At 40.3% G+C, this 24,050-nt stretch overlaps 1 long non-coding RNA gene across 4 annotated transcripts in view; it reads right to left on the minus strand.

Moving 5' to 3' along the window:
* Positions 1–2,159: 2,159 nt before the first annotated feature.
* The window catches only part of LOC127811576 (uncharacterized), a 30,157-nt gene continuing 8,266 nt past the window's right edge, over positions 2,160–24,050 (minus strand). For all 4 annotated transcript variants that reach the window (XR_008025732.1, XR_008025733.1, XR_008025734.1 and 1 more), the window contains 2 exons: positions 3,632–3,713; positions 2,160–2,496 (listed from right to left, as the gene is read on the minus strand). This is a non-coding gene — a long non-coding RNA (uncharacterized LOC127811576). The remainder of the gene's footprint in view (positions 2,497–3,631; positions 3,714–24,050) is intronic.

The following is a 24,050-nucleotide window of genomic DNA, read 5'->3' on the forward strand; positions in this document are numbered from 1 at the left end:
TTTTCTTCAAGGTTTCAACTTGGTTTTCTTCCAATTTTTGGGTGTGCTTGACCCTAGTGATATCCTTAAACCTTGGTTGATTCTTGCATGTGGGTAATTTGCAAGAAATTTGGGCCGGGGAATTCATGTGCATTTTTGTGTAACTCCAAGGGCTTTGTGCAATAAACTAAATTATTAAGGGCTGAAAATGAGACCAAGGAAGATCTTAACGGCCAGGTGCAATTACATGTGAAAATTTTGGGGTCATGGTGTAATTTTTTTAAAATCTAGGGCCAAAATATAATTTATAAAAAGTGTACAGTTTGAGGCCCTAAAGTAAATTGGTAAAGTATGAGCTCAAATTAAAATTTTACAAAATCTAGGGCAACGATACAATTTAGGAAAGTAAAAAGGTTTTATGTAGGGATGGCAATTCGTGTTGGCGAGTCATAATCGTGTCGTGTCAAGACACACGTATAACACTTAACAAGCTAACCCGAACATGACCTATTTAATAATCGTGTCAAATTCCTTAAACCCGTACACGACACGTTTATTAAACGTGTAACACGACACGACTCGTTTAACCCGTTTAACTAAACGTGTTGTATCACCTGTTAACCTGTTTAACCCGTTTAATTTAAACGGATCGTGTTATTTCATGTATAATCGTGTTAATGTATTCAGATCAATCCACTAACATTTTAATTAAACTTGTCATTTCGTATATAATCGTGTTAACGTGTTCGAGTCAACCTGTTAACACGTTTAATTAAACGTGTCATTTCGTGTCTAAACGGGTTAGACAGGTTGATCTGCCTAAGACACGAAAATAATCGACCGAACCCAATTAATCCCGACCCTAACCCGCTTAACTCCGTGTCGTATCATGTAATCGGGTCGTATCCAAAATTACCGACCCTAGTTTTATGTACATATTGCATGGTCTTAGTGCCGTAGTGTTGATTTAAAAAGGGTTCAGCCATAAATAAAACATCTAGAAGAGAACGAGTCAAATGTGTAATTTTTAAAAGTTGGAGGGTTGAAGTAAGATTTCTAAGAATTTAAGGGTAAAGGTATAATTCTTAGGAATTTAAGAGTTAAAAGTAAATAAACCCCAAGATGGCCGATAACACAACATTTCATGTTTTATTTGATAGGGACGTCAAATCCACGAGAAGGTTGAACACATAGGAAAACTAGAAGAAACAAGTAAGTTGTTAATTTTAAAAGTGTGCACGAACTTCACAGTTAGTTAAATACTACATGATTAACACCCAGCTTCTATGTATTTAAAAACCTTTCATGAGAGTTTATGGCCATAGAAAGTCGTTAGTAGAGTTGGAGCTGTGGTATCCTTGGCTGGGTGGATGGACATATTCATGATGGCACGAAGGCCTCTTAGCTGACAGTTGGTAAGGATCTCTAGTTAGTTTAGCCAAAAGTAACCCTCGGCGAACAAGCCAATTGTTGCATGAAATTTCATGGCATAGCATGCACAAAAATGTTTTGAACCCTTACTAACTAGCAATCCTTATCAATGTACACTCAACATGCCAGATTATGTAGATAGATATCAACAGAGGGAAAGGCTTAATCAAGCTTCTTGTGGTCTTTGGGTTATAAGGCGACATGTAACTTGTTTTGTATGTTTAGTAACAACTGGTATACTTCTTTTGACAATCTAAATATAAGTGCAAGCCCTAAAGACGAGGGGAAACAGGGGGATAACATATACATGTCATCAAGCACATCTTGTATGAATGTGTAAGAAACCCAAACAAAAGTATGTTGAGCCTAAACACCTCTTTCATGTGATTTTAAGTACCTTGGTGCATGACCTAGTTAAATGTTACAAAATTAATACTAACTGATCATGTTCTGACAGTCAACTCATATCCCTCTTTAATTTTTAATAATAAGATGCTTTGAACCCAGATGGGTTTGTTAATCTTCAAACAATTCAAAGATAATCTAAGTTCGTTAATTCTAAAAGATGAATGTCCATAGGGTCAAGCTCTAGGTAGGCTGGCAAGAAATGATAAAGGTTAGAGAGAAAGAAAAAGGGAACGGGTAAAATGATACTAAAAAGAGTATCGGTGCTTTTTTTATCAAATCTCATAAGTAGTCTATGAGATAAATAAATAAATAAAATATATACTGCAATGTAACCAACCATGAATAAGAAATGGAGGTCAATTCAAAATAGAACAAATCAACAAAGCTTGGCAGTCTCCAACCACCAAATTAAGCCACCACGGCCACACACACTTGGCTAAATTGTCACCACCAAGGATTTAATAGCAGACAACATCATCTGAAAATAAGGCACAAAAACTGGATTCTCAAACCAAATTTAATAGCATATTTTAGGGCGAGGCACGTACTCTAAAAAAGCATTTACAAGCATTACATGAAATAAGCATATAGGGATCTGCATGCTGTCATTTACATTTTACAGTAGGCAACCTGTCAGCCCAGCTTCAACTATGAAAATGCGATTTACAGGACCGTGTTCTGCAGTAAAATTGAACAAAGCAAATTAGAATACCCACAAAAGAGAATTATTGCATGATCAGCATTTCTTTTCAATTTTCAAGGGCAAGATTTTATGAATATTCAGTAGAAATTAGGAAAATTTGAAAAAAAAAAAAAAAAAAAGAATCAGCCAATTGAAGCCTGCTAGAGCTGCACAAGTATATTTAACTAATGGTCAAAAGGAGTGTATAGTATATTTACCACCTGCAATGTTTCAACATGATTTCTTATCTAATTTAGCAGTCATATCTCTTCTATTAAAACAAGCTACCATTGTATAAAATATACTCACATTAATTATATGAAGAAAAAGCTATAGATTCAAATAAAAATTCTGGATCAATGTATCCTCTTATATCACTCACTCTTAGCTCATCTCACACCCCTCCAAGAAGCCCTAATCTCAATACATTTACATATTCAATTGTTGTATAGAAATCCTGTTCTAACTAAATACTGGAGTTATATCCTAAATCTACCTAATACTGGATTCTCAATCCTATGTCTACTAAATACTGGATTTGTCAATATAAATTTAACAATAATAACTAATATCGAGACCCATGTTTGATTTATATGCCTACACTGCAAATTGAAGGAGAAGCGTGTTATGTGGCAAATTTGGACATCAAATTTAACGGGAAGTGCAAGTAGGAACAACTACAATCAATGAGATCTATCAAACCCCATTGTGCATTAATGGTCCACCACATTCTTCAGTTAAATAAAATTACCAGTGGTAGCGCTTCATACATTTTCAACCCAGCTATGCCCCAGACGAACCCCCCCCCCCCCCCCCCCCAAAAAAAAAAAGAGAGTTAAAATATGACAAAAAAATAAATAAAATATGGCATTGGACCTTGGACACGGGTTCAAGTTTGAAAACAGCATCTTTGCAAGGCATAAGGCAGTGCGCAAGGAACCCAACCCCCCCCCCCCCCCAAAAAAAAAAACCCAAAAGGGGGTCCACACAAAGCAGGGAGCCTCCTAGCTTGAGACACCATACTTTTTTTATTAAATAAAATAAGAGCTTGCAATAATTTGAACAATGCAGAGACAACAATTAGTGAAATGTCTCAACTACACCAATAACACAGAACTAATTAAAACTGACCACTGCATAGATAATCTGGATATGTTCATAGAGAAAGCCCGGCAAACAGCAACTGCAATTCCTCCTCCTGGGATGTTGTTCTCTAGAATTAAAGAACGGATTAAATGAGCAGCATCATACGTCCATATAAATATGTAGCTTAGAGTATGAGAAATTACATGTTGACCAAGTATAACTGGCAAACTAATACTACTGTAACATCTTCTAAAACACTCAGAACTAGATTTAGATCCTCCGCATTTAATGGTTGAAATGGAAATTACATGCTGAAGTCTTTCACTATCAGTGCTCAGAAGATAATGGAATGGAAATACCATAATATATTTCAGATTAAGCCATGCATTTCAAGAACTATAGTAGTAGTAGTCCACTGACCCAAAAGGGCCAATGGACCTGAATAAAGTTAAAACAAGACAGTCCTGAAAATTTTGCTGTATTATATGTACAACTGAGACACATTCTAACCATGTAACCTATTTGTTTGAAGTGAGCAGATGCATGCTCAGCTATTCTCAAATTGGTGAATTAGGAGTAAATACAGGTCAAATTCACAAATTCAAATGTCAATTAATTAAATTATAAGCAAATTATCTTTCCAGCTTGCATTAAGTTGTTGCAAGTGTTGTTTTAGTACTAAAATATCTAGTAGGCTAGAGGCATATCTTCCATAGACTTTGTACATAAAATTTTCATAATTAAGGGAACATAGTATTAGTAGTGTTGGATAAAACATGATTAATATTTATGAATCAAGTTATTACTTGAAGAAATTAATATATAAGAAGTTCAAATTACTTAAATAAATACACATTGTTGCATGTGTAGATAAATATATCTACAAATTATTCTTGCTCTCATTCTTGATAAATTTTAGGGGGCGTTTGGTACTGGAGAAGTTTTTAAATTCCTGAGATTCATGATTCTTGGGAATGCTTTTGGAAATCTTTGATTCCCAGGATTTATGCAATTCTATGTTTGGATAGATTTAAACATTCTCAGGAATGTTGAGTATTCTTTTCTGAGAATCTTACATTTCTTTGTTCAGTTTAAATGTAACATTCTTGGGAATTCATGTTCTTTTTCCAAAATTACCCTTATTTAATTTTTTATTTAAAAATGATAAATTTCTTCTATTCTATAAAATATTGGGACCCACAATATCTTTAGAAAATAAAAAAAAATGTTATTTTTTTACACATTATGTATATATATGCATGTGTATATATATATAATATATGTATGTATGAATATCTACTTTAATATATATAATATTTTATAATAAATAATATAAATATATTATAATATATTTTTATATTTAATATAAATATATTACATATATATAATATATTTGTATGGGGTTATAAAAGGGTAAGGGATATTTTAGTCTTTTTATTTGTTAAAAACATTCCGGAAACTTGGATTTCCAACCCCCCTCATGGAAATCTTTTTGTGGGAAAGTTGCTTAAAAATCATTCCCGGGAATCCTATTTCCTAGGATTCTTTTTATAAAAAAGTTGTACCAAACATGGGGATACAAATTACCAACCTAACATTCCTAAGAATCTTAAAATTTCTCCTGTACCAAACGCCCCCTTAATGGAAAATGCTCTGACATCCACTATGAATCAAATTTGTAGATAAAAGTTATATCTGTTGTAAGGAGGGGATTCTTGGACAATATTATTATATACAACATAATCACAAGCCTTAATCTCACTAGGTGGAATTGGCTAAATGAATCCTACATTTCTTTGGTCTTCCTCACCTTATCTTGCTACAAACTTCCTCCATTTCATCCACTTGTCTCATAAGTGTGGAGACTACCAGTCTTCTTCTCTATATCCACACCATCTTAATCATGAACTCTGCATCTTATTTTCAGTAGGCATCACTTCAACCTTATCACATATGATCTTGTTTCTCATTTTATCTTTTCTTGAGCACATCTATCACAACATGTTCATCTCAACTACAGGCATATGTTGCATATGTTGATACTTAAATTGCCTAACATCCTAAGCTATACAACAGAAATGTTCTTATAGACTTCTGATAAAACTTTATTTTTAGTTTAAAAGGGGCTGGATGCACTTCTCCACTTTAACCATTCTACCTTGATCTTATAAGAAACATTCCCCATAAACTCCCATTCTTTTTGAAAAATTGATCCAAGATATCAAAATTGATATTTTCTTGGGATAACTTGATCTCCAAATCTCTAAGTAGCATCATTTGTATTTTCATTTTTACTAACTTAAATTTTACATGCTTAGTTTTTAACCTACTTAATATAAAATTTATTGATTCTAAGGTGTTCCTCCATAATTTAAGTTTATTATTCTACCTTCTTTCATCTCATCCACCAAGAATAGTTAAGTGCTTAATACAAATCCTTGATATTAATTCAATTGTAATTGGAAAAGGCTCAGTATCTCCATGAGTCCGAACACATGTTTCAGCTTGATGATATATGTCCTTAATAACCTTCCTATAAGCAATTCGGACCGGTTTCTTCTCTAACACCTTCCACACTGCTATCAAGATCTTGAACCTAACAAAGTAGTATCCGAGCCAAAGGTCCTTGGCTGTTACTCCTGCAAATTTTCAGCAATAATTCCGATCTAACTTTTTCAAAAGTCGAAGCAAAGCAAGCGACTCAGATTGTGAATTCTGACGACTCCTAGAGTAGTCTCGGAGGCCAGTTTAGGTTGTCGAAGGCGAGAACTAGACTAGCTTTCAAAGGCGATTCCTAGTAGTGACTTAGTGCACCCAATCTAGCAGCAATTATAAAGTGACAAAAGAGGCAAAGTGTAACGCCTCCTCATCTCAAATAGCATGATAGGTTCACACATAGTTTCCAAGAGGCGTTAGGAAACCCTAGCAGCGGAAACAATGGATCGATTCTGCTGAAATGTTTGTAGGGTTCCCAATGCAAGCTAAACATGCTCAAAACTTTCATTAAAATAACATGTAAGTCCATCATAACAAAAGAGGTACAAATCTCCATATATTTACAACACTTTTGAACAGAATTACATAAAATGGTAAAATAAAGTTTAAACGTCCTCTGAATCATTCCCATGTGCCTCGCTTGCTTCCTTATTCCCTGGCACACCAAACCTACCTGGAACGCGGAGCGTTCCAGGGACATCAACCCAAATTAGATATTGGAATCTAAGTGAGATGTTCTCAAGAATAAATAGCTCATGTATGAAAATGCAAATATGCAAAAATGAAACCCCCTTTGTGGAAGTCATGCCAGGGTGTTGCAATCACCCCCGCGCACGCCATGCTCACCTCAACACGCATATGTGACTCCGCGAGTCACTCATGGCGGCCACTAACTTGCCACAAACATCCACATGTCATGAAATGATGAAATAAGTGGAATTACATGCCAAACAAGAGAAGTAAGTGATCATGTCCACATATAACACAAGTGAATCAAAGGATGATCAATATGAAGAGCAAAGGATGCAGAGAACACTCACACTTGCTACCTTTCTTGTTGCACCACTGATTTTTATGAAATTTAGCCCTTTTAAGCTGCAGTTACATACAGTACGTGTCACCAAACTAAAATGTTTTTACATAGGATTATAGACAATCATTTAAGGAATAAACCATAAAAATTTCAGAGCAAAAGGACTAAGCATGCGCCCTCACGCGCCCCCATAAGGGTGCCCACGCGCCCCCACGCGCAGCTGCGGCAGGCGCGTGTGTCTCACGCGCCGAGCCCCTGGTTCTTACGGATTTTTGCTTCGACGTTTAAAACAGCCATAACTCCTTCATTTTAACTCCGATTCGACTTCCGTTTGAACCTACGGACTCCCCTTTCAGTGTACTACGACCCTATGGAAAAAAAAGTGGCTTACCTTTTTGGTTATTTCCTCGTTTTTAGCAATCTTCCAATCTGGTCACTCTTCTTGGTTTCCTCTTGTTCTTCCTTCTTTGGATTTCTTTCCTTTGCTTTACCTTACTTAATTTCTCTCTACGTGGACCACTCTCCTACCCCTTTTATAGCCTTATCATGGTTGCACCTTATCTCCTTTGGGTTGGTATTTTCCTCCTTGTCATAATTACCATCTTACGGTGCGATACCTGTCAAAGAGTTAAAATTGAGCACCAAAGACCAGCTGGAAAGCTGCAACCTTTGGAAATTCCTGAGTGGAAGTGGTAGCATATTACTATGGACTTCGTAACGGGGTTGCCTAAAGGACCCTCTGGGAATGATGCGATTTGGGTGATTGTGGATAGATTGACAAAGTCTGCTCACTTTTTACCAATGAGGACAGGACAACCGGTTAGCAAACTAGCTCAATTGTACATAAAGGAAATTGTCAGACTACATGGGGTTCCGGTCAGCATTGTCTCTGATAGAGATCCAAGATTTACCTCTCAGTTTTGGGGAAGCCTACAAGAGCGACTGGGAACACGTATGCAAATGAGTACTGCATATCATCCACAAACCGATGGTCAATCGGAACGAACCATCCAAACCCTGGAAGACATGCTGAGAGCATGTGTAATTGACTTCTCAAAAGGATGGGAAGAACACTTGCCTTTAATTGAGTTCGCATATAATAATAGTTTCCATAACAGTATCGGAATGGCTCCCTACGAAGCTCTTTACGGTCGAAAGTGTAGAACTCCTTTGTGCTGGACGGAAGTTGGGGAAGGGCAAATAACAGGACCCGAAATTGTGCAACAGACAAATGAGAAAATTAAGATAATCAGAGAACGGATCAGAATGGCTCAAAGTAGACAAAAGTCTTATGCGGACAATCGAAGAAGAGACTTGGAATTTCAACCAGGTGATAAGGTATACTTGAAGGTCATACCTTCTCAAGTAATATCCCGAGGAAAGAAGAAAGGGAAGTTGAGTCCTAGATACATTGGGCCATATGAGATCTTGGAGCGAGTTGGAGTGGTAGCTTACCGTTTGGCGTTACCTCCGATAATGTCCAACATACATAATGTTTTCCATGTCTCTCGACTCCGGAAGCACGAGCCTGACCCTACACAGAAGATTCCTGTGGAAGTTATCGAGCTACAAGAAGATTTAACGTATCCCGAAGAGCCAGTTGAGATTTTGGATACTAAAGAACAAGTGCTAAGGAATAAGACGATACCGCTGGTAAAAGTCCTGTGGAGACACCACAACATTGAGGAAGCCACCTGGGAAATGGAAGAAGAGATTCGACGAAATTATCCAAACCTCTTTGATTTTATGGAGACTTAAAGAAATTTCGGGGACGAAATTTATTTTAAGGGGGGGAGAATGTAATATCCCAAAAATCTAATGAGGAGTTGGATATGATGTAAGACAAAGATGATGTAGTGAAATGTGTTTAAATGCAAGTTTAGGATTTGTATGCAAATAAAAATGATTTTAAGGATTTAAGTACAAAGTAAATGTCATGGTAAAGGCTTATTGGTAAAGTTGGACATGGTAAACTCTTGTTGGAAGATCAATAGACATAATGAAGGCTTATTAAAGAAGCCTTGAGGTGGTGAGATGTTATTGGATAATTGGTACACAAAAGTCTTAAGCCATAATTACTTCTATCCTTAATTCCCAAGTAAAGAAAGTTGTAAGCGTGCTATTGGGCCACTAAAAGTAAGGGATAAGAAGGTTTGAATAAGTGAGCATGCAAGGGGCAAGTGGAAGAAGGTGATTGGGAGAAGAAAAGCTTATAAAGGAAGAAAGAATCAAAGGGAGCATTTTTCAAAGATGGTAATTATGACAAGGAGGAAAATACCAATCCAAAGGAGATAAGGTGCAACCCTGCTCCCTTTGATTCTTTCTTCCTTTATAAGCTTTTCTATCAGGGTTGCACCTTATCTCCTTTGGGTTGGTATTTTCCTCCTTGTCATAATTACCATCTTTGAAAAATGCTCCCTTTGATTCTTTCTTCCTTTATAAGCTTTTCTTCTCCCAATCACCTTCTTCCACTTGCCCCTTGCATGCCCACTTATTCAAACCTTCTTATCCCTTACTTTTAGTGGCCCAATAGCACGCTTACAACTTTCTTTACTTGGGAATTAAGGATAGAAGTAATTATGGCTTAAGACTTTTGTGTACCAATTATCCAATAACATCTCACCACCTCAAGGCTTCTTTAATAAGCCTTCATTATGTCTATTGATCTTCCAACAAGAGTTTACCACGTCCAACTTTACCAATAAGCCTTTACCATGACATTTACTTTGTACTTAAATCCTTAAAATCATTTTTATTTGCATACAAATCCTAAACTTGCATTTAAACACATTTCACTACATCATCTTTGTCTTACATCATATCCAACTCCTCATTAGATTTTTGGGATATTACACAAAGCAGTTGTCATGTACTTACTAAATGAAATTGTAGGCGGGGAAAGTGGCAGTAGCCATAGCACATGAGTTGGTTAGGTAGTTTGTAACTTTTGGCGGGAAGCATCCCACTTGACTTGGTGAGATCAGTATAAATATAAACTGATCTAACCCGATGAAGGCATGCTATGAATCAATTCAATTTTGGAATTTCCCTCTAATTTTCTCATTCTCTCTCTTTTCTCTTTCCCTACATTCAATTCTCTCTCTCCCTACCAATTCTTCTTTAAGTCTCCAAAATTCTCTAAGGAATTCTTAAGGATTCCTTGTCAAATCTCTCGGATTTGACAATTTGGTTTCAAAGCACGATCTAGGACGGATCTGATCACAGTGAATACTGGCAAATGGAGGAGAGAACTCGGATGAAGAATATGGAATTTTAGCTATAGCAATTTGGCTCTACAATAGCCGATTTATAGGAAAGAGTTGATCAATTGGAGCTCGGATCCAACCGCAATCATGAGGCGATCATTTCCATCAATCGAAAGTTGTATGGGGTGGTCACTCAGACATGCGAGAAGGTGGGAATTTAGATCAAAGAGCAGTTGTAGGGGTTCATGGTAATGTTCTCACAGCAACACCAGGTGAGCCTTTCCCCAATTCTTCTGGGACAGGGGATGAATTGCGAAATCGGAGAGGATCCAACAGAGGTAGGAGAAAATGCAAGAGGAAAGAGGCAGGAAGGTATTGGGGGACTTAATCACCTAGGGTTTCCTATGCCTAAAATGGATATCCCCATGTTTGATGGGAATAACCCCATATGGTGGATCAGACATTGTGAAAGGATGTTTGATTGGTACGGAGTCCCAAATCATCAAAGGGTGGCCTTGGTTGCGGCCTACCTCAATGATGCGCGAGAGATGATTGGTATCAGGGATGGTCTAAGGTGAAAGGAGACTGCTCGTGGCAAGAATTTGTTGTAGAATTATGTGAGAGATTCGGCAATAGAGGGATGACTGATGTGGAGGAATTCAACAAGATCTAACAAGGAGGATCAGTGTTGGAATACCAACGAAGATTTGAAGAACTTAAGGCTTAGCTTAACCACAAACCCTACCTCACTGAAGCTTATTTTGTTTCAAGCTTCATATGCTGGTTGAATGAGGAGTTGAGACCAGTGGCGAAGGTTCTACAACCAAAGACTCTCAAGCATGCAGCAGAGAGAGCGAGACTACATGAGTTAATAGTAGAAGCACTAATGAAGAAGCAAAGACTGTTGAATAGGGGTGGAACACAAAATGTGTTGTCACCCGTGGGCAAGAATCTAGGGAAGGAAGCTATCAGAGGGGTGTAGGGAGTCAGGAGCTTAGCCCTACCAGCTCCTAAGACACACAGAGAAAGGCTAATGGAGTAGAGGAGGCAAATTGGCCTCTGCTTCAGGCGTGGAGATCGGTATTACCCTAGGCATCAGGGTAAGAAGCAGCTACTGCTGCTGGAAGGTGAGGAAGAAATTACAGGAGGAGAGAAGGAGATAATGGAAACGTCTAAAGGAGTAGAGGAAGATAATAGGAAAATTTCCCTGCATGTATTGAGGGGATTGACAAATAATAAGATCATCAAAGTAGAGGGGAAGGTTGAGGACTGGAAATTGATGATTCTCATTGATAGTGAGAGTACCCACAATTTTTTGGACGAAGGGACTACCAAGCAGTTGAAGTGTTCACTGATTAACACTCAGCCACTTACAATAACTGTGGCCAATCGGAATAAGGTATTGAGTAGGTCAGCATGTGCTGGTTTTTGTTAGGAGATGCAAGGGGAAGAATTTGAGGCAGATCTCAGGTTGCTCATATTAAGAGGTGGTGATGTGGTCCTAGGGGTGGACTGGATGAAGTATGTGAGTCTTATATGTAACACCCCAAAAATTTTAAAAAGAGAATAAGTGGGGAAAGGGATTTATAATAATCAGTAATTTGTGTAATTAAGGTGATTATTTATGATTATTTGAGGACTCGTGGAAGGCTTCGACCCTATCTATATGTGGCGAACAGGATCTGCGGAGATATATTATATCTTGTAAATCGCGGATGGGCAGAATGCCAAACTCGTGGAGGCTTCGTCCCTTTCGAATATGGTTCTAGTAATGGCAGTATCTATTTCTAAACATGATTTATGAAAAGCACATCAGGGGAATATTTCATACTTCCTGTGGTTCAATACCCTCCAATGTTCTTGATACTAATGCCTCTTTTTTATTCTATTATACTTACTGGACCTTGTGACTCACATTTGCTTGCATCATTCCAGGAAAAGGAAAGGCTAAGATCGAGGGCAAGTGAGATGGTGTTGAGCTGGCTGAGCAGTTGGTGTACAAGGCAGTCCCAGCGGTTCGAGTCCTAAGGAGTTTGTATTCTCTGGGGTGCTGGGGTTTTTCTTTTGACTTTCTTTTGTGTGTAAAAACATCACTAGTGTTATCCATAAGAATACTCATCGTGTTTCCGCTATGCTAAATTACGGTGTCATGTGGTTTGCTTGAGCAGGTTTTGTCTCCATTTTGTCTTTAGTTTCAGAGCATGTTTAAAAAGAAATTAAGATAAATTTCAGGTCGTTACACTACATGCTTTGATTTTAACAGGATGGAAGTAACGTTTGAGAAGGAAGGGAAGAGGATGACTTTGGTGGACAGTAAGGAAGTAAGAATGTGCAAGATGATCACTGGAAAATGCCTACAGAAGATGCTTAAGCAGAAAAATGACTCAAGTGGCCCAACTCTTTTCTATACATGCATTGGAAGAAGGGGGGGAGGACCAGAAGATGGACAGTGAGCTCCTACCAGTTGTCAACAGCCCACCTCAAATGGAATGGGAGGTAAATCAACTTGACCTACTTCATATACTTTTTGTTGAATATGAGGATCTTTTTAAGGGGATGTTAAAAAGCCTTACCCCTTCCCAGAACCCACGACCATTCCATTAGCCTAAAATCAAATTCTGAGCCCTTTAATGCTAGAGCATATCGATACCCCCTAGCCTAGAAAACACAAATAGAATGAATGGTCAAAGATATGCTACAACAATCCTTAATTCAACCCAACCACAACCCCTTTGCATCTCCTGTGTTACTAGTGAAAAAGAAGGATGGATCATGACGTTTCTGTGTGGATTACCACCAGTTAAACGCCATAACAATCAAGGATAAATTCTCAATTCCACTCATTAAGGACCTCCTAGATGAATTGAGGAATGCAACTATTTTTCTAAACTTAACCTACGAGCTGGCTATCACCAGATTAGAATGAGCCCTAAAGACATACCAAAGACTGCCTTTCGAACCCACCAAGGCCATTATGAATTCTTGGTAATGCCCTTTGGCCTTACCAACGCCCCAGCTACGTTCCAATCTTTGATGAACCAAATCTTTGAGCCCCACCTAAGAAGTTTCATTCTTGTATTTTTTTTTTGACATACTGGTGTGTAGCCACACTTTTGACGAACACTTGACACACCTACTTTTGAGATCTTCAAAGTTAACCAGTATATAAAGAGGTTGAAGTGTTCTTTTTCTCAAAAGCAAGTGGATTACCTCGGGTACATTATCTCGGGTCAAAGGGTCAGCACAAACCCAAAGAAGGTGGCAGGCATGCAGTCTTGGCTGAGGCAGCAAGGCCTACCATCCTTAAAACCTTGAGAGGATTCCAAAGCTTAACAAGGTACTACAGGAGGTTTGTGAGGAATTATGGAATCATCAGTAGGCCACTAACACAACTGCTTAAGAAGGAGGGTTTCAGATGGAGTGCAGAGGCTGAAGCAGCATTTGAACAGTTAAAAAGGGCTATGAGTGAGGCACCGATGCTGGGTTTGCCTGACTTTAACAAGATTTTTGTATTGGAAATAGACGCGTGTGATGCGGGAATTGGGGTTGTTCTAATGCAGGAGGGTAGACCTCTAGCATTTCTCAACCAAGCATTAGCCCCTAGGCACGCTGGGCGGAGCATTTAAGAGAAGGAGTTTGCAGTTGTACCGATGGCAGTGGATAAAACAAAAGCTTCACACTCAATTACAAAAGAAAGGGATGGCTAAACTGATGGGCCTTGACTACACTATACAGTACAAGAAAGGAAAAGAGAATGTGGTAGTGAATGCTTTGTCTAGATGTCAAGGAGGAGGAGAAAAACAACCATAATTGCATTGGTGTCAGATTGGTACCAAGAGGTGGCCGCCAGTTATAACTCAAATGAGCAAGTCAAGGGATTGCTAAAGCAGATGATTTTGAACCCTACCAACAAGCCAGGGTATACATTGAAGAATGGGGTGATCCGGTATAGAGGGAGGATAGTGATTGGAGACAATAGGCTATCAAGGAGAGGATACTCCAAACCCTTAATGAGTCCCCATTGGGAGGGCATTCAGGAATCTAGAACACATCACAAGGTAAGGCAACTTTTCTTTTGGTCTAAACTGAAAGAAGCAGTGGTTAAGTTTGTAATGGCTTGTGACACCTACAAAAGGTGCAAGCATGAAAATGTGGCCACTCCTGGGTTGTTACAACCCTTAGCTATCCCGGGGCAAGCGTGGGAGTGTGTCAATGGATTTTGTGGAAGGGTTGCCTAGATCAGAAGGAAAGGATTGCATATTAGTGGTGGTGGATAGGTTTACGAAGTTTGCTCACTTCTTAAGCCTAGCTCATCCCTACGCCACCCAGGAGGTTGTTAAGAGCATTCCTCGATCAAGTTATCAAGATACATGGGGTTCAAAGGTATATCATTTCTGATCGAGATAAGGTATTTACCAATCTCTTGTGGCAAGCCTTATTGAAGTCTCTCGGGTCAAAGCTAAGCATGTCATCAACCTATCATCCCCAAACTGATGGGCAAATCAAGCGAGTCAATCAGTGTTTGGAGAATTCCCTAAGATGCCTATGTTTCCAGCACCCTAAAGGTTGGCACAAGTGGCTATCGTTAGCCCAATGGTGATACAATTCTAGCCACCACAGCTCCATTAGAATGTCACCCTTTGAAGCCTTGTTTAAATATAAGCCTCCTCTACTACTTGCTATTCAGAAGACTACCAATGTGGCAACCGTGGATGATCATCTCCAACAAAGGAAAAAGATTCTAAAGCAACTAAAAAGGGATTTAGCTATGGCTCAGAAGATAATGAAGCAATAGGCAAATAAAGGAAGAGAAAGAGAGTTTACAGTGGGGGAAGAGGTTTATCTGAGACTAAGGCCATCTCACATCAAGACCTTGACTACAAATCCGGTATCCAAGTTAAGCCCCGAGTACTATGGTCCTTTTTCCATAGTAGCTAAATTAGGTAAGGTGGCATACAAGTTACAACTACCGGAGAATTCCCAAATTCATCTGATGTTTCATGTGTCACTACTGAAGAAATGTGGGAAATGTGTGGGAGGACAATGGGTGAGTGCGAGCCTACCTTCAGGTGAAGGAAACAGTGTACCTAGAGTTGAACTAGCAGTTGGTCTAGACAAAAGGGTCATTTACAGGCAAGGAGCCCCTATAACCCCAGGTGTTGGTGAAATGGTTTCATCTTCATACCAACCATAACTAGCAGGAATACCTCCCTGACTTGCTCAAGTAGTTCCCAAGGGTAGGTAGTCAAATTTGTATTTCTTGAGGACAAGAAATTCCTCAAAGCGAGGGTAAATGTCATGTACTTGCTAAATGAAATTGTAGGCAGGAATACGAGAAAGTAGCAATAGCCGTAGCACATGAGTGTCAAGCTCGGATCTGACAGTAGGTTTTCTTCCATAAATTCGAAAGGAGGTGATATAGGCGAGAAAGATTGAGAGGGAGAGATAGAGAGAAATTAAGAAATAGAACGAGAGAAGAGAGAATTGAGAATTGAGAGGAAAAGGAATTTGTGGTGTAATCCTCACATAATTCTCCATCCTCAACCTTCTGGTATTTATAGGGGAGAGATACAAGCTGGCGTGGCAGTTAGGTATTACCCAAGCACGCGCCTGGCGCTTTAAGGAATTTGAATTATTTCTTTACTGTTTTATTACATCACTGCCACTATATGACTAATTACCATCACACCCTCGGTCTATGACAATTCCCCCCCCCCCCCCCCCTTAAAATATTTCTTGTCCCCAAGAAATTAAAGGAGGCTGGTTATTCTGGGAAACCATTGCAAGAGGTTGGAGAGATACACCCATGTTGTGTTGTCCGAATGTAGATGAGACCATTGCACAAGTACTTGAGTCAAAGGAGCAGTGTTGTTGTAGATCACGCGTTTGTCAAGCACTGACAAGGGTTCACCTGTCTCTTCTATGGCTTCCAATGGTGCTGGTAATGTTCTACTAGCTAACTCTGTCGGGCCAATAGAGTTCTTCAGAAGAGAAACGTAGAAAATTGGGTGAAGTCCCACTCCCTCAGGCAGCTGTAGACGGTAAGCCACGGGTCCCACCTTAGCTGGGATTTTGAATGGCCCATAGAACTTGGGGCTAAGCTTAGATATTGGGCATTTGCAGAATAGGTGCTGTTGGGACCTTCTGACTTTTAGATAAACCTCATCTACTTCTTTAAACTGCCTTTTTGTTCTGTGTTTATCTGCCAGTTGCTTCATTCTTTGACTGGCTAGGGTCAATTCTTGCTTGATGGTGAGTAGAGCTTCTTGTCGGTCCTTCAAATATAGGTCAGCAGACGTTTCTGTGGGAGAGTAATGCATTATAGCCGGAATAATAAGGGGAAGATAACCAAACAAAGCCTCGAAAGGGGTTCGTTTGTGTGCAGTATGATAGTTGGTGTTATACCACCATTGTGCCAGTGCCACCCACCTACTCCAGCTTCTGCGTTTGGAGATACACAGACATCTAAGAAAGGTTTCGAGACACTGATTGACTCTCTCCATTTGCCCGTCAATCTCGAGAAGATATGCTAAAGAAATGTGCAGCTTGACTCCTAGCCCTTGGAATAAGGTCTTCCAGAATTGGCTAGTAAAGACCTTGTCACGATCAGACACTACCGCCTTAGGTAAGCCATGAATTTTAAAGACTGTATCCATCAGCTTCCTAGCTACTTCAGTAGTTGTGAACGGATGAGCCAATGTGAGGAAATGGCTGAATTTGGTCAGCTTGTCCACCACCACTAGTAGGGTGTCCGCTCCCTCAGATTTTGGTAACCCCTCAAAAAAATCCATTGAGATCAATTCCCAAGCTTTGGACGGTATTTCCAACGGTTGTAGGAGGCCCGGATAGGGTATTTGCTCATGTTTGCACCTTTGACATGTAGTACATGCCATGACAAACCGAGTCACATCTTTTTTTAATCCTTTCCAGTAGAAGAGTTGTCTGACCCGCTGGTACGTGACATTGAGTCCGAAGTGGCCACCAATGGGAGAGTCATGCAGGCTTTGAAGGATTTTCTCTTTCAATTGGTCATCATCCCCAATAACTACTCTATTTTGGAACCTCAATAGTCCCCCTTTTAACAGATAGTTCGGGTCAAAAGTGACCTTTGCTGTGACCATAGTGAGTAAATCTCGGATCCAAGGAGTCTGATCATAGCTGTGGGCTATATCTTGCACCCAATCCGGAACTAGAGCTGAGATGGCATGGCAAGAGGCTGAGCCATCCCTCCTTGAAAGAGCATTGAATGCTCTATTCTCTTTTCCTTAATGGTAGAGAATGATGAAGTCGAAGCCCATGAGCTTGGTGATTCCTTTTCTCTGTAACTGATTATGCACTCTTTGGTGGGATAAGAATTTGATGCTCTCATGGTCTGTCTTAATGGTGAATTTCTTGCCTTCTAAGTAGTACCTTCATTTTTCCACAGCCATTAATATTGCCAGCAACTCCTTGTCATAGATGCTTAGCCCCATGTGCCGTGGGGCTAGTGATTGGCTTAGATACGCCCTGTCCCTATACCCGTATCACATGCAACCGTTTCTAAGATAAACTCCTTGGAGAAATCTGAAAGGGCTAGTGTTAGGGCCTGAGTCATGGCTGCCTTAAGAGATTCAAATGCTTCCTCTGCTTTCGAACCCCAAACGAAACTATTCTTTTTTAATAGGTTAGTCAGCGCCTTACTAATCATCCCATAGCCTTTTATAAACCTTCTATAGTATCTGGTAAGGCCTAAGAAACCCCGCAGCTCCTTCAATGTCTTTAGCCGTGGCCAACTCTTCATAGCTTCAATTTTGTGGGGATCGATACTAACTCCTCGTCCGGAGATGATATGGCCCAAGTATTCCACCTTTTCTTCTGCAAATGAACATTTAAACCTCTTCACATACAATTTACAAAATCTAAGGATCTGAAATGCCAGCTTGAGGTGTGTTAGATGTTGGGCTAGGGTAGGGTTGTATATGAAGATGTCATCAAAGAATACCAATACAAATTTACGCAGATAGGGAGCAAATATGTGGTTCATTAATGCTTGAAATGTAGCGGGAGCATTTGTTAGGCCGAAGGGCATTACTAAGAATTCGTAATGTCCTTGATGGGTTCTAAACGCAATCTTAGGGCAGTCAATTGGATTCATGCGAATTTGGTGGTAACCGGAGGTCAAATCTAGTTTAGAAAAAATGGATACTCCTGTTAATTCATCCAACAAGTCTTCAATAATGGGGATAGGGAATTGGTTCTTGATGGTTAGTGAGTTGAGCTATCTATAGTCCACACAAAACCTCCACATACCATCCTTTTTCTTAACTAGGAGGACTAGTGAAGCATAGGGGCTTTGGCTTGGTTGCATAAGGTTTTGGGACAGCATTTCGCTTATAAGTTTTTCTATCTCTGCCTTTTGTATAGGGGAGTATCGGTAGGCTTTCAAGTTTACGAGTTCACTGTTGGGTTTAAGATGAATGGAGTGATCAAGGATTCGGTGGGGTGGAAGGGTTTGGGGAGTGGCAAATAGATCCTTAAATTCCAATAATAAATCGTGAATGGGTCTAAGAGGATGTACCTGGCCTTCCTCCGCTAACAAGGACTTGTCCCTGTGTGAGACATGTTGGTGGTCTCCAGCAGCCTTCCCCCCAACATCCATCGTGTAAATAGAGTGTAGTTGTCCCATGGTTGTACTCCCCTGTTCCAGCAATTTCTAAATTCTTTTTCCAGATACAACCTTACATTCTCCAGCTTCCTAACTACCATGCAAGGTTACTTGTTGGCCCTCCCAATTAAATGTGACCTCCAGGGTGTTGAAATCAAACACCAAAGGACTTACGGTCTTCATCCAATCTACCCCTAACACAACATGACACCCACCCAGTTTGAGTATTCTCAAATCAGCCGAAAACTCACGCCCACTCATTAACCACTTGAATCCTCTGCACCTGAGTTGGCTTACCATCTTAGTCCCATTGGCTATTAGCACTGAAAGATGAGGCGTTTCTTGTAGGTTGCACTGCAGACTATGGGCGGTTGTTTCATCAAGGAAGCTATGAGTGCTGCCACTATCGATCAGCACAACTAGACTCCTTTTGCGGACCAACCCCTTCACCTTAATGACCCTACTAGCTACCTGACCTTGTAGAGCATGCATGGAAATTTCGCCTCCTTCATCCCCTTCAAGAATCTCATCATCTGACTCTATCCCTGCCTCCTCTTCTTCACCTTCCTCCTATCCTTCCATAGCTAGGAGAAGTTTCTTACACTGATGACCCTACCCATACTTCTCTCCATAACGAAAACATAGGCCTAACTGTCTCTTTTTGTCCGCTGATGGATTCCTAGGCTGTACGATAAGCTAGATGGCCTTACCCACGGGTCCTCCTCTCTGCCATTGTTAAGTATTACCCCTGTGATATCCCCCATTGTTGTGCTCCTCTTGGTTGCTTTTGGATGATAGCCTATGCCTCCTTGCAAAGGTTTCCATCGATAGCTCGTGCAGACGAGCTTGTTTAGCTGCTTGGGCCACCGTTGTGGGAAACAACATCTTAAATGCCGACCTAATGAACTTCTCCAAGCCACTGATAAAGCTTGAAACAAAATATTCCTCATCTAGGTAGGGATGAGACAATGAAAGTAAGGCCCTCAACTCCTCAAATCTAGTTTGGTATTCCTCCACCGTGCCTTTTTGTTTCAATTTGTTAAACTCCTCAATAACATCAGATCGGTTCTTCTCTCCAAACCTTCGACACAATTGACTAACGAACTCCGACCAACTCAAATCCACCCTACCATGGCTCCAAGTTTGGAACTAGGCATCTGCCACATCGTCTAAGTAGGAAGCAGCCATACATACCTTATCCCCTTCAGCAATGCGATGCTGATAGAACACCCGTTCACACTGGAGTATCCACCACCTCGGCTTATCCCGATCAAAGGCTGAAATCTCCATTTGTGGACCAGAATGGAGTGGATTGGTCCCTCTATGGTTCCAGTAATTCATACCTTCTCCAAATTCAGTTGGATCTCCGCGACCTCTTGGCTCTTGACGTCGCGGTCTATTTATCGGTGAAGTCAGGATGGGTGCGGATGGCATCCTTGGGGGAAAATCCGTTTGCAAACTGACATTCGGTTGCCTCACAAACATGCTCAAAGCCGCCGTCAATTGCTGGTTGAGTCCAGCGAATTCTTCCTGAATTTCGTTCACTGCGCGATCCAGTGAGACATTGTATTCCAATCTACTTCGGTGGATCTCCTCCTGCGTGTGCCTCATTCCTAACTCCATCATTTCCAATCTCTCGTCCACCTGCTCCTGATGTTATCGCAATCCCACTTCGATTGCATCCAATCTGTTCTCCAACTACTTAGCGCGCGTTCTGTCGACCATTATCAACTCCAGGTCGCTGGGCTCTGATACCAAATGTTAGGCTCGGATCTGACAGTAGGTTTTCTTCCGTAAATTCGGAAGGAGGTGATATAGGCGAGAAAGATTGAGAGGGAGAGATAGAGAGAAATTAAGAAATAGAACGAGAGAAGAGAGAATTGAGAAATGAGAGGGAAAGGAATTTGTGGTGTAATCCTCACATAATTCCCCATCCTCAACCTTCTGTTATTTATAGGGGAGAGATACAAGCTGACGTGGCAGTTAGGTATTGCCCAAGCGCGCGCCTGGCGCTTTAAGGAATTTGAATTATTCCTTTACTATTTTATTACATCACTGCCACTATATGACTCTAATTACCATCACACCCTCAGTCTATGACAATGAGTTGGTTAGGCAGTTTATAACTTTTGGTGGGAAGCATCCCACTTGTCCCACTTGACTTAGTGAAACTGATCTCACTCGATGAAGGCATGCTATGAATCAATTCAATTTTGGAATTTCCCTCTAATTCTCTCATTCTCTCTCTTTTCTCCTCTCTTTCCCTACGTTCAATTCTCTCTCTCTCCCCCTACCAATTCTTCTTTAAGTCTCCAGAATTCTCTAAGGAATTCTTGAGGATTCCTTGTCAAATCTCTCGGATCTGACAGTAGTCCAGGCGATTTTTGACTACCAATTCCGCTTATGATCACTATCAAAGCCCTTCCTCGGCCACAATTCCACATGCGAGCACATCCCAACCAGCGATTCATACCTATGATCTCACCCACAATGGCAGACGACACCCGGATGAAGAATTTCAAATCCTAGCCCCAACAATTCCATTCGACGATCTCTAATCTTCAAACTAGGGTGGATTCATTACAAATCAAATCAAATAGGAACAATGAGGCGATCGTCTCTGTGGATGGGAAGCTCGAATAGAAATTGGATAGCACAGTGGATTGGTTACGCGAGGAGATGCAAGATCAAATGCGCAAACAGAACAATCAAATGAACAATTAGATGCAATAGTTCATGGTGATGTTTTTTTTTTTTTTTTTTTTGGTAAGTAGTTCATGGTGATGTTCACGAGGCAGAATTTGGTACGGATGTAATACCCCAAGAGCTTAAGGAATGGTAGTATATATCGAGGATAAGTAAGGAAGCAAACAACACCAGTTAGATACCTTCTAGGTTGAATGTAGGCAAAAAACTCCCGGGTTAAACATGCTTGAACTGGGGAAACTTAAGGATGGGTGACCCCTGAGAAGTTCGCATAGGCCCATCAGGGTAAGTTGTTTCGGTCCTTCCTATCGCTCGATGTGGGATGTTATATGTGGTATCAGAGTAACCCGGGTCGTGTGTTGGGACCATGTACTAGCCAAAGGCTGGGGGTACAGAACCGGGGACACTGGACGAGGAAGAGCTAGGACCAGTTGTAAGGTCGCATGACAAAGACGTCATGTGCTCAAGGGGGAGAGAATATAATACCCCAAGAGCCTAGAGAATGGTAATATATATCGAGGATAAGTAAGGACGGAAACAACACCAGTTGAATACCTTCTGGGCTAAATATAGACAAAGAACTCCTAAGTTAAGCATGCTTGAGCTAGGGAAGCTTAAGGATGGGTAACCCCTAGGAAGTTCGCGTAGGCTCATCAGGGTAAGTTGTCCCGGTCCTTCCTATTGCTCGATGCGGGATGTTGCAAAAGCCATATCTAGAATTTCCTCCTAGGGAATGGATTGATCTAATCCTTCCAAGATTTGGACCAAATCCTAGGACAATTGGTTTCGTGGAATTGGAGCTAGAACCTGATATGTTTGGAGAGAACTTCGAGGAGAGAGTTGTTGGAAAGCGGTAGGGAACACTGGCTACACAAAATCAGCCATGTTTTCCTATGCCGAAGTTGGACATTCTGATGTTCAAAGGCCAAAACTTCAAATGGTGGGTGAGAAGAGAGAATGTTTAACCTTGTACCATGTTCTAGAGCAACAGAACATCACATTGGCCTCTGCTTACCTCAATGATGTAGGGGATGCCTGGTTCCAGGGCAAGATCAGGGTTAGAGATGGTTGCCAATGGGCAAAGTTTGTGGATGTTGTATGTGAAAGGTTCATAGACCGAAGTATGATGGTTGTTGTCGAAGAATTTAACAAATTAAGGCAAGAAGATTTCGTGCAAGCCTATCAACTAAAATTCGAAAAGCTAAAATCCCTAATGTTGAACATCAACACACATTTCACTGAAACCTACTTCGTCTCAAGCTTCATCAGTGGCTTGACTGAAGAATTAAGGCCAATAGTGAAGATGTTGCAGCCAAGAACCGTCAAATAGGTAGCAGAGAGTGCTAGGCTGCAAGAACTTACAGTAGAAGCCTCAATGAGAAAGAACATAATCCCGTAGAAAGGAATTGAGTTAGGGAAAGCACGGGTGTCCTCGGTGCTAGAAATTCGAATTATGGAACCAATAAGGGAAAACTCTTACAAAAACCTCCCCAAGACCCATCCCCATCCTATCAGCCGAATATGACAAAAGATAATATTACAGAACAAATGAGGCAGATGGGCCTTTGCTTCGAATGTGGAGAAAAATATTCTCCTGGGCAACGCTGTAACAGGCAGTTGTTACTTTTGGAAGGCAAAAATGAAGAGGTAACAAAGGAAATGGAAGCCACTGATGAGGGAGAAGGAGGAGGAATTTCATTACATGCTTTAAAGGGGTGTCCCTCAAAGAAAATCATCAAAGTGGAGGGTCAAGTGAGGGATAAAAAGTTAATAATATTAATTAACAATGGCAGTACACACAATTTTCTCAATGAGAAAATTTCCAAGGTCTTGGGTTATGAGTTACAGAAAACATTTCCTTTGTCAGTCATTGTGGCAAATGGAAGCAAGGTGTACAGTAAATACAAGTGTGTTGACTTCAGCTGGGAAATGTAAGGGGAAGAATATATCACTGAATTACAGCTATTAAAGTTAGATGGATGTGGCATGGTGTTAGGAGTGGATTGGATAAAAACATTCAGTCCAATAATATTTGACTTCAACAAATTGGAGTTTACCTTCGAGAAGGGAGGAAAGAAGATAACTCTCACTGGAAGCTTGGAGATGGGAACCTGCAAACTGATTTCTGAAAGGAATTTACAGAGAATTTCAAGATTCTTCCATGCAAGCTGTGGAAGAGAAGAAATAGAAACAACTGATATTGGGAAGATGGATGTCTACTAATAAAGGAAGTCATTATATTTCTTGAGGGCAAGAAATTTTAAGGGGAGGGTACTTGTCAAGAACCCTCATGTTCTATAAGGGGATTCCTTATTCATTTTTGTATAACAGTTGTATGCAGTTGTACCTTCAAGTTGCTGCTTGAATTGTACCTTGTAG

Source organism: Diospyros lotus, chromosome 10 (genome assembly GCF_014633365.1).
Source record: "Diospyros lotus cultivar Yz01 chromosome 10, ASM1463336v1, whole genome shotgun sequence".
Taxonomy (NCBI): domain Eukaryota; kingdom Viridiplantae; phylum Streptophyta; class Magnoliopsida; order Ericales; family Ebenaceae; genus Diospyros; species Diospyros lotus.